This window comes from Rattus rattus, chromosome 1 (assembly GCF_011064425.1).
Source record: "Rattus rattus isolate New Zealand chromosome 1, Rrattus_CSIRO_v1, whole genome shotgun sequence".
Classification (NCBI taxonomy): domain Eukaryota; kingdom Metazoa; phylum Chordata; class Mammalia; order Rodentia; family Muridae; genus Rattus; species Rattus rattus.
The window spans coordinates 272,704,871-272,714,714 of NC_046154.1; the positions used below are offsets into that span (position 1 = coordinate 272,704,871).

Genomic DNA, 9,844 nt, shown 5'->3' on the forward strand with positions numbered 1-9,844 from the left:
CCTCTGGCCCAGCTGGATTAGCAGTAGTAGAAACAGCATCTTGCTATGAGCACAGGCTTGCATAGAATTTAAAATCTTTCTGCCCCTGTCTCCCAAGTGCTAGGATTACAGGTGGACACTGGTACACTCAGCTCAGTCAACATTTTAAGGATTTGTGTATTTATTTTATGTATATAAGTAGCTATCTTCAGATACCAGAAGAGGGCATCAGATCCCATTACAGATGGTTGTGAGCCCCTATTTGGTTGCTGGGAATTGAACTCAGGACCTTTAGAAGAGCAGCCAGTGCTCCTAACCGCTGAGCCATCTCTCCAGCCCTCAGTCAACATTTTAAATGTAATGCCTTAAAACACTTTCTATAGTTCAAATTTATTTAAAAATATTGATTAAAAAAGGAAGATTTGCCATCTCTCAGGATGTAGGAGTCTTCTCCTTTAACCTAAAGATGTAGTTAATTACAGTTTTCTCACATTAAACCATTCTCGTAACTCTCAGAGGAAACCTCAATTGTTGGGTTTACATGGTACATGATGTATGAGTTCATATAACGGATAACATATTTGTACATTTTTTTCTTGTTTTTTTTCTTGAAATGGAAATAGAGATGATTTATTAAGAAAGGGAAGGAGGGGCTGGAGAGATGCTCAGAGGTTAAGGGCAATTACTGCCCTCTCTTTCAAAGACCACGGTTCCGTCCAAGCACTCACGGCATGGCTCACAGCTGCCTGGAAGTCCAGCCCAGGGGATCCGCTGCCTTCTGTTTGCACAAGTGTACACGCCTGCAGACACACACAGAGACACACAGAACTAACTGATAAATCTGCACGACGGAGGGAAAGCAACCTGACAGTGGCGTGGGTTGACGAACCGAGGGAAAAGCAGGGGCTCAAGTCTTTCTCTTCCGAGCCTTGCTGTACATCCCCTGCCAGCCAGGCATTTGCTCCTTGCTGTGCAGTTTAGGCTGGCCTCGAACTTACATAGGCACGTGCCCTCACGCCCAGTTTGTTTTTGCCATAGAGTACATGTGAGGCTATAAGGTCTCACGGGGCCAAGGTTGGTCTTGAATCACTGTGGATAAAAACACCGTGAATATTCAATCTCTGGGTTATAGACATGAACTGCCACACACGACAACCTCTATTTATCTTTAAGCCTATTTTTATTAGCAATCCAGACTTACCGTCTCTTGGCATGCATGTGCATGAGAGAGAGAGAGACAGAGAGACAGAGAGACAGACAGACAGACATATTGACCCACATGGGATCATGTGTGCAGTTGAGTGTGTGAGGTGTAGGTTGTGTTCACACACGTGGCATCTGAAGTTGACGCTGGGTGTCTTCCTCCATCCCAGGAGGGAGCCTTGAGCTTGCTGGTTCTACTGCCAGTCTCTCTAGCCATCTTGGCCTGAGCACTGGGATTCCAGCAGCTGCTGCACCCCGCTGCCTTTTCCATGCATTCCAGGCATCCAAACTCCAGTCCCCCTGCTTATTCAGCAAGCAGATTATCTTATCCATGGGGCCACCTCCCAAGCCCTGTTTTTCATCATTACTTTGCTTCAGGGTCTTCCTGTGTAGCTCCGGCTGGCCTCCCACCTTCAGTGACACTTGTGTATGAATGCGGGTTACATGTGTGGCTGTCTTTATTCTTGCACTGCCTTTATGGCGCCCCATTTCTTACCATCTGGTATGATTTAAAAAAAGGAGCCATTTGTTCTCTGAAGGCTTGATAAAAGTCGCCGTAAAACCTAGAAAACCCATGCCTCTTTTCAGCTGGGAAGGTCTTTTTTTTTTTTTTTTTTTTTGATTTATTTATTTATTTTATGTATGTGAGTACACACTGTAGCTGTCTTCAGATACACCAGAAGAGGGCATCAGATCTTATTACAGACGGTTGTGAGCCACCATGTGGTTGCTGGGATTTGAACTCAGGACCTCTGGAAGAGCAGTCAGTGCTCTTAACCACTGAGCCATCTCTCCAGCCCCCAGCTGGGAAGGTCTTTAACCACCAAGTTACTCATAGGTATTTTGTCTGTCGACAGGCAATTTCTTCTGCCAGTTTTGACACTTTAAAAATCCACCCAAATCATTCTTTTCACCCAGAATTATTGTTAGCCTATAATTAACCTTTTTCTCGTCACTGGGGATTGAAAACAGGGCCCCAAATAAACTCAGCCATACGTTTCTAGTATGGTGGTTTTTTGTTTTTTTTTAAAGATTTACTTACTTACTTATTTTATTTCTCTGAGTACACTGTAGTTGTCTTCAGACACCAGAAGAGGGCATCAGACCCCACTACAGATGGTTGTGAGCCACCATGTGGTTGCTGGGAATTGAACTCAGGACCTCTGGAAGAGCAGTCAGTGCTCTTAACCACTGAGCCATCTCTCCAGCCCTGGTTTATTCTTTTAATCTCAAGTACTCAAGAGGTTGAGGCAGGAGGATGAGGGTTAAAGATGAACCCCAGAAAGGAAGTGAGGCCTCAGTTCAAGCAAGGAGACAGACATTGTTCTCTGTCTGTGCAGCACGCAATGCACTTGCTTTCCCTCACGGTCTCAGGATGTAACCTGATTATTCCTGTCTTTTCTTAATCAGGTCACTAGAGAAATCACAGTAAGCATTGATTAGCTAAATGTACAATGAGAAGCAGAAGCTCAGGTTGGCTCTAAAGCTATATTTTAAAATTGAGGTCTTGGTTGGGGATTTAGCTCAATGGTAGGCGCTTGCCCTAGCAAGCACAAAGGCCCTAGTTGGTCCTCCAAAAAAAAAAAAAAAAAAAAAATTGAGGTCTTGGGTAGAGAGATGGCTCAATGGCTATGAGTGAGAAGTACTGCTCTTCCAGAGGACTGGGGTTCAATTCCCATGTTGGATGGTTCACTACCTCCTGTAAGTCCAGCTCCAGGGACATCTGACATCTCTGGCACCGTGCTCACTGACACTCATGCACGTGCACCCTCACGCAGACTCCCCCCATGGCTGCTCTTCCAGAGATTCAGAGTTCAAATCCCAGCACCCACATAACGGCTGGGACTGTGGATAACTGCAGTCACAGGGGATCCAGCGCCCTCTTCTGATATGCAGATTTACATGCAGACAAAATGCTTACATACCATCTACATAAAATGCGGGGTCTAATGCTTGCATGCCTATAATCTCAGTATTCAGCAGGCCGAGGGAGGTTTATGGTGAGTACAAGGCTAGTCAGAACTACTAGCATGACTCTACCCCATCATAACAACAAAAAAGGAAGGGGTGGTGAGATGGCTCTTTGGGTAGGTTGGTGTGGTGGTTTGAATATGTTTGGCCTGTGGAGTGGCACTATTAGAAGGTGTGGCCTTCCTGGAGTAGGTGTGTCACTGTGGGTATGGGCTTTAAGACCCTCATCTTAGCTGCCTGGAGGTCAGTCTTCTCCTAGAGGCCTTCAGAAGAAGACTTAGAACTCTCAGCTCCTCCTGTACCATGCCTGCCTGGATGTGGCCATGCCCCCACCTTGACGATAGTAGACTGAAGCTCTGAACCTGGAAGCCAGCCCTGATGAAATGCTGGCCTTATAAGGGCCGCCTTGGTCACGGTGTCTGTTCCCAGCAGTGAACCCTAAGACAGGTGGGAAGAAAGAGGCAACTCCATAAAAATGTCCATCCTCTGACTTCCACATGTGTGGTGTTGGATATGATACCCGCACACACACTGTGTACACACACACACACACACACACACACACACACACACTCAATATAATCAAAAACGAGGAAAAGGGGGCAAGAATAAAGGTCAAAGTGCTTGCTGGGCACGCAAGGCTGAAATATATACATGAATACATAAGTAAGACAAGGACCTGGGGACAGCGATATGTCAAAGCAGACAAAGGTGCTTGTTGCCCAAGACTGATGACCTGAGTTTGACCCCCAGGACCCACATGTTGGAAGGAAAGAAGTTGTCCTTTGACCTAACACACACACACACACACACACACACACACACACACACGCACTATGGCAAGTACACACACACCCACACAACACAAAATAAAGGGCTGGAGAGATGGCTCAGCAGTTAAAAGAGCCCTGGCTACTCCTCCCAACATCCGTAAGGAGGCTCTGTAACTCCAGTCCAGAGGCCACCAACACCCTCTTCTGGCCTCCTCAGGCACTGTACTGTACACATGTACAGGTGTACATGTGAGCAAAGGCCCACACACATAAAACAGAAAATAATTATAAATAAATAAGTACTTTAGGACTGAGGCTTTTTTTACAGCACTGGCTGTAACTTCTGTGGCCCTGGGTCTGCTCCCCAGTGTCGTGTCACAAAAGGCAGACAGTAGATAGGTGAAAAGGAAGGAGAGGAAGGGAGCGGGAGGGGAGGAAAGCTTGATGTTGTCAGCTAAGCAGAGATATGACATGGACAGTTGGACATACAGAACTAGAATTCAGGGGCAAGGGTCAGAGTCAGAGCCAACGTCGAGGTGTAAATTAGGTTGATCGGCAGGTATGAAACCTTGAGACCATCGAGGTAAAGCAGATAGGAAGAAATGTTCGAGGAATATTCTGTGGGCCACTCCAGTGTTTTGAGGTCAGGGAGGTCAAGAGGGACTATAAAATAGATACGCCGAGATCTGAAGGCGTGGCTCAGTGGGTAACAGCACTTACAACCCAGCAAGATAATGGACCTATGAAAAAGGGTGGGCGTGACCACGCAGGCCTGCAGCCCCACCCCTGGGAGGAGACTCAGGAGGCTCGCGGCCCCAGGATATGTCCTTCTCTGTCTGACCCCCACGTGTTTGCCTACAAATATCACACAGAGAGAGGGGGGTGCGGAGGGGGAGGAAGGGAGGGAGAGACTGGAAGTCATATGAGAAAAAAAACTTTAAAAGAAATTTATTTTAAATATGACAGATTGTTTTGTTTTAGACAGAGTCTCATTCTAGGCCAGGATGACTGAATACACCGTGTACACAAGGCCAGCCTCAAACTTACCTTGAGCGTCCTGCTTTGCCTCCCAAGTGCTGTGGTTACAGGTGTGCACACTGGCCTGTGGACTAAAAGTTGAGCGATAGTTGAAACACCATGAGGTTGTTTGCTGACATTGGCTGGAGCGGGCTCAATGACAGGGCAAGTGCAAAGCCTAGGTAACCCCGAGGGGTTCATGAGAAGACAGAAATTAGAGGCAGTGAATTTACACAGATCTCTCTCTGTGTGTCTCTGTCTCTCTCTGTCTCTCTGTCTCCCTCTGTGTCTCTGTCTTTCTCTGTCTCTGTGTCTCTCTTTCTCTGTTTTGTTTTAAGTTGGGTGGGCCTTTCTATGTAGCCCAGGCTGGCCCTAACTTTCCAATCCCTCTACCCTAGCCTCCTGAGAGCTGGGATTACAGACATGTGCCACCCACACATTTTAAAAGTGGTTTTATTTTTACATTTACATTTATTGCTGTAAAGGGAAGGAGAGCAACAAGACAGCCCTGACAGAGAAAGATACAAAATAAAATGTCTTTGCATTCTTTGTTTGGTTTGAAAAAGTCTCATAGTCTAGCTCTAACTGGTTTGGAACTCACTTTGTAGACCAGGTTGGCCTCGATTTCATAGGGATCTGCCTGCCTCTGCCTCCTGAGTGCTGTTATTAAAGGTGTATGTTACCATGCCTAGCTCTTTTTTTTTTTTTTTTTTTGGTTCTTTTTTTTCGGGGCTGGGGACCGAACCCAGGGCCTTCATGCCTAGCTCTTAAAAGATGTTTATCTATTTTTATTTTATGCATACGTTTGCCTGCGCACTGAGCCAGCTTTTCCAGGCCAAGATTGATTGATTGATTGATTGGTTTCTTAAGGCTGGAGGATTTTATTAGTGTTTAAAAGCAGAACCCCAACCCCAGGAGGAAGACAGAAAAGAGGAAGGAAGAAAGCTATGTAATTTTTAAGCAGTCACTTTGTGGAAGGGGCAGACAAAATAAGAGGAAGCCCAGAGTATCCGGCAAAGCTTGCCCAGGATAAAGGCAAGATCCAAAAGAGGAGGAAAACTCTCCCTTTTCTGAATTAAGGACTTAAAAGTCACATGGCTACTCCTGGTAAGCAGCTGTCGTGTGTGTGTGTGTGTGTGTGTGAGTGTGTGTGTGTGTGCATTCGTATGTGTCTCTGTGTGTCTGTCTGCCTATGTGTGTGAGTGTCTGTATGTGTGTGTGCATGCCTGTGTGTGTGTCTCTGTGTGCATGCCTGTGTGTCTGTGTGTCTGTCTGTCTCTGTGTGTGTGTGCGTGTGTGTTTGTCTGTCTGTCTGTCTCTCTGTGTGTGTCTATCTGTGTGTGTGTGTGTGTGTGTGCGTGTGCGCGCACACGCGCAAAGGCCAGAAGAGTGTGTCAGATTCCCTGGAGCTGGAGTTGCAGGCCGTTGTGCGTCTCGCACACTTAGGTCTTAGGCTCTTCTTGCAGAAATCACTCCTGAGCACTTGAGCCATGGCTCCAGCCCCCGCTCAGCATTCCTTTTAAGGTTGGGTGAATGTGAAGATTTGAGCTTCTAAACCTGAAGGTTGGTTGGCCACACAGTTGAGTCCAGTGTTATCCTGGGCTACGTGAGACTGCGTTTTAAAATGAACAGGTAAAGTTGAGGACTGTGGGAATAACAGGGGCAGTTGTGGGTATGCTCTTGGACAGGAGAGGGAAGGTGGAAACATGTACAAGCTCAGGGGCTGACATCGCGTATGAGTTAGACAACACATTACCGAGGGGACGAGTATACGGATACAGACCGATCGGCTGAGACGTCAGAAAAGCATGGGTGGTTAACAGCTGTGGGGCTGGAGGTAACTCAGTGAGGGCCAGAACACAGATTTCCCCAGGATCCGTGGAGATGCCAAGCGCCTGAGGAGGCCCACCTGTCATTTCAGCACGAGATGCCACAGACAGGAGCCCAAGTGACCTGGGTAGCCGACTATCCACATCAACCAGCTCTGGGTTCAACCGAGAGAGCTTGTCTCGGGAGAGAAGGGAGAGAGCCAGAGGACAAGCCACAGCATCAACCTCTCAGTAGGTACACAGGCATATGCATGTACATGCACACACACACACGCGCACACATGACAGACATGTGAGTGGCGGTCTATGCCTATGGTGGTCTATGCCTATGATCCTAACGCTCAGGTGGAACAGTCAAATCAGGAGTTCAGTTCCCAGCAGCCACATCGAGTGTCTCACAACCGTCTGACTCCAGCTCCGAAAGGACAGGAAGCCTGGCTCTCTCCGACAGTTAGACACACCCACGTGCAGACAGAAACGCCTACTCGTATTCAGAGAGTTAAATAAATTAGTGGTCTGGGAATTGGCTTTGTTGGTAAAGTTCTTACCCTGGAGACCTCACTTAGCTCTCCAGCCCCCATGTCAAAGCTACGTGTGCCATAGCAGTCTGTAGTCACAGCACCTGGGAGGCAGACACGCAAGGTCCCTGGAGCTCACTGGCCAACCAGTCTCAGTGGATCAGTGATCTCCAGCTTTAGTGAGAAAGCCTGTCTCAAAACGTAATGTGGAGAGCGATTAAGGGAAATGCCCAATATTAACCTCTGGCCTCTACATGCACACGCATGAACACACATGTGCACATAACCACATGAACACCTATGTATCACACACACACACACACACACACACACACACACACACACACACACACATTAAATAAACAAAAATAAAGTTTGTTTCCAGTGCAATAAGGAGCCAGTCAGTCAGAAGAGGACTAACTGATTCTGAGATTCTGGGGAACAGGAGAGAGCATAAAGTTGCTTTGAAAAAATATGAATTAAAATAGTAAAAATTTTAAAAATTAAAGCCAGAGAGAGTGTATGAGAGAAACAGGGTATGTCTGCCAGGTAGTTTTCTGGGGCCCCTGGGCATTGGTGATTATTTAAACAGAGACCAACGGGCAAGTTCCGGTGTTTCCCCAGACTGTGTTAAGCTCGCAGGGTGCAGGCAGGTGGGACAGAGAAAACTATACTTAGGCTGGGTTGTGGTGGGCCAAGCTGTCATTCAACGGAGACCTGGAAAGGAGCCTGAGCTGAGAGAAGTAAGGGAAGCGTTGTAATTAACTCACCTTGCAATTTAGACAGGGTTGCAAAGGGAGAATAAAGCATTTGAAACATTGTGGAAAGGTTATTTTGTTTTTGCAAGGTAAGAGCCTAGAGAGAGCCCGGAGCTGGGCTATACGGTGAGTCAGAGGGTAAGAGCTTATAGGCTCTCTTGCTCACTCGCTCACTCGCTCATCTAGAGCACTCTAGAGCGCACTGGCAGCTCACATCCTCCTGTAACTCCAGCTCCTCTGGCCTCTGTGGGGACCTGCTTCCACATACACACACATGCAGACACAGACAAGGCTTTTTATGATGTGTGCTGTTGTTATATAGAAGACAGGCTGTTTTATAATGGGTATTGTTTTAAGTATCAATACGTTTTTGATCTACCACCTCCCTGTCACCCAACAGTATCTATTGCCTCAAAGTCAGTTCTGATTTGACCTTTGTCTCTCTTTTGGTTTGCATTTTATTTCCCCCCTTCAGGCTTTTTTTCCTTTAAAGTTTATTCAATACAACACAATCTCTTTTCTTCCCCCCCCCTCCCCTCCCCACCCCCGGAGCTGGGGACCGAACCCAGGGCCTTGAGCTTGCTAGGCAAGCGTTCTACCACTGAGCTAAATCCCCAAACCCTGCAACACAATCTCTAACTTCACTGAGGTGGCTGACCATGTTCACAACCAAAGCCACCTCTAAACCGGAATTCAATTGCTGAGCCAGCCCTAGCCTCAGCTTTCTTGTCAGCTCTGGGGGTGGGGGGGGGGTGGGAGGCGGTGGGGGGGGGCACAGCACTCCCTCTGTAGGTGTCTCCTTCTGTCCCTCTCTTGTGAGTCTTGCAAGTCGCTCACCCTCGGGACCTTTGGACCTTGGCCTGCCAGTCTCAGGACGGCTGCGGCACAGGGTGGCTGGCAGATCTCCGGAGGTAGGTGCAGGTAACCTCGGAGACACTGGATGCCCTCATCCAGTTCCGGTAGAAATGTCTCCAGGCAAATGCTCCTCCATGGAGCCCCGAGACTTGAGACTGCATGGCCTTCATGACAGGAAGGTTGGGCACATTCTTGTCTGTCAGCTTGGGGTGTTTGGCCATGTGGACCTCTTTCTTGGCAGCCATCATGACTTCCTTAAAAAGGACTTCATAGATGGCAATCCCATTCTTAGCATCAACATCATGGCGGCTGAAGGATCTGAGGCAGAGGCTGGAAAGGAAGCCTTCCCTTCATTTTAACTCGGTCTATCCTTTTAAGCATCTCATTTAGGTAATATATTTTTTTTTTCCTGTGGGAAGTGTTAGTCTAAGTTCTACCACTGAGCCCTAACTCCAGCCCTCCTCACAGATTTTTATTTGGGTGTCATTTCTTCTCTTTTGTTGTTTTGAGACCAGGACCTTGCTTTCCGAAGAGGCCTGCCTTGAGCTCGGGACCCTCCTGCTCCTATCTCCCAAGGCGGGGATTATGGGAATTCACTCCCCCACCCCCCCCCAAGGTGGCAATTACAGGAATGCCTCACTCTTACTTGGTTCTTCTGATTCATTTCCAATATCTCCCTTTATTTCCTCGGGGATATTTATATAGCTATGTTGTATTCATACTTGTCACCTAGAATACGCTGTTCATCTTGTCAACTTTATAGCTGACTATTTTTGTTGTTGTTGTTGTTGTTAACCTGCTATTTTCTCTCATGGATGTCAGTTCTCTTGATGGGAAACAGATGGAAAAAGGTGGAATAGAAGCCCAGATCTCACTCCTGATGAGCTAGCAGTTAACTTTGAATAACCTCATTGCCTTTTAATGAGACTTAACCTTGACTC

At 47.2% G+C, this 9,844-nt stretch overlaps 1 pseudogene; it reads right to left on the minus strand.

Annotated features, from left to right (window-relative positions):
• Nucleotides 1-8,689: 8,689 nt before the first annotated feature.
• On the minus strand, nt 8,690-9,567 carry LOC116890544 (annotated as a pseudogene).
• Between the last annotated feature and the right edge of the window lie 277 nt (nt 9,568-9,844).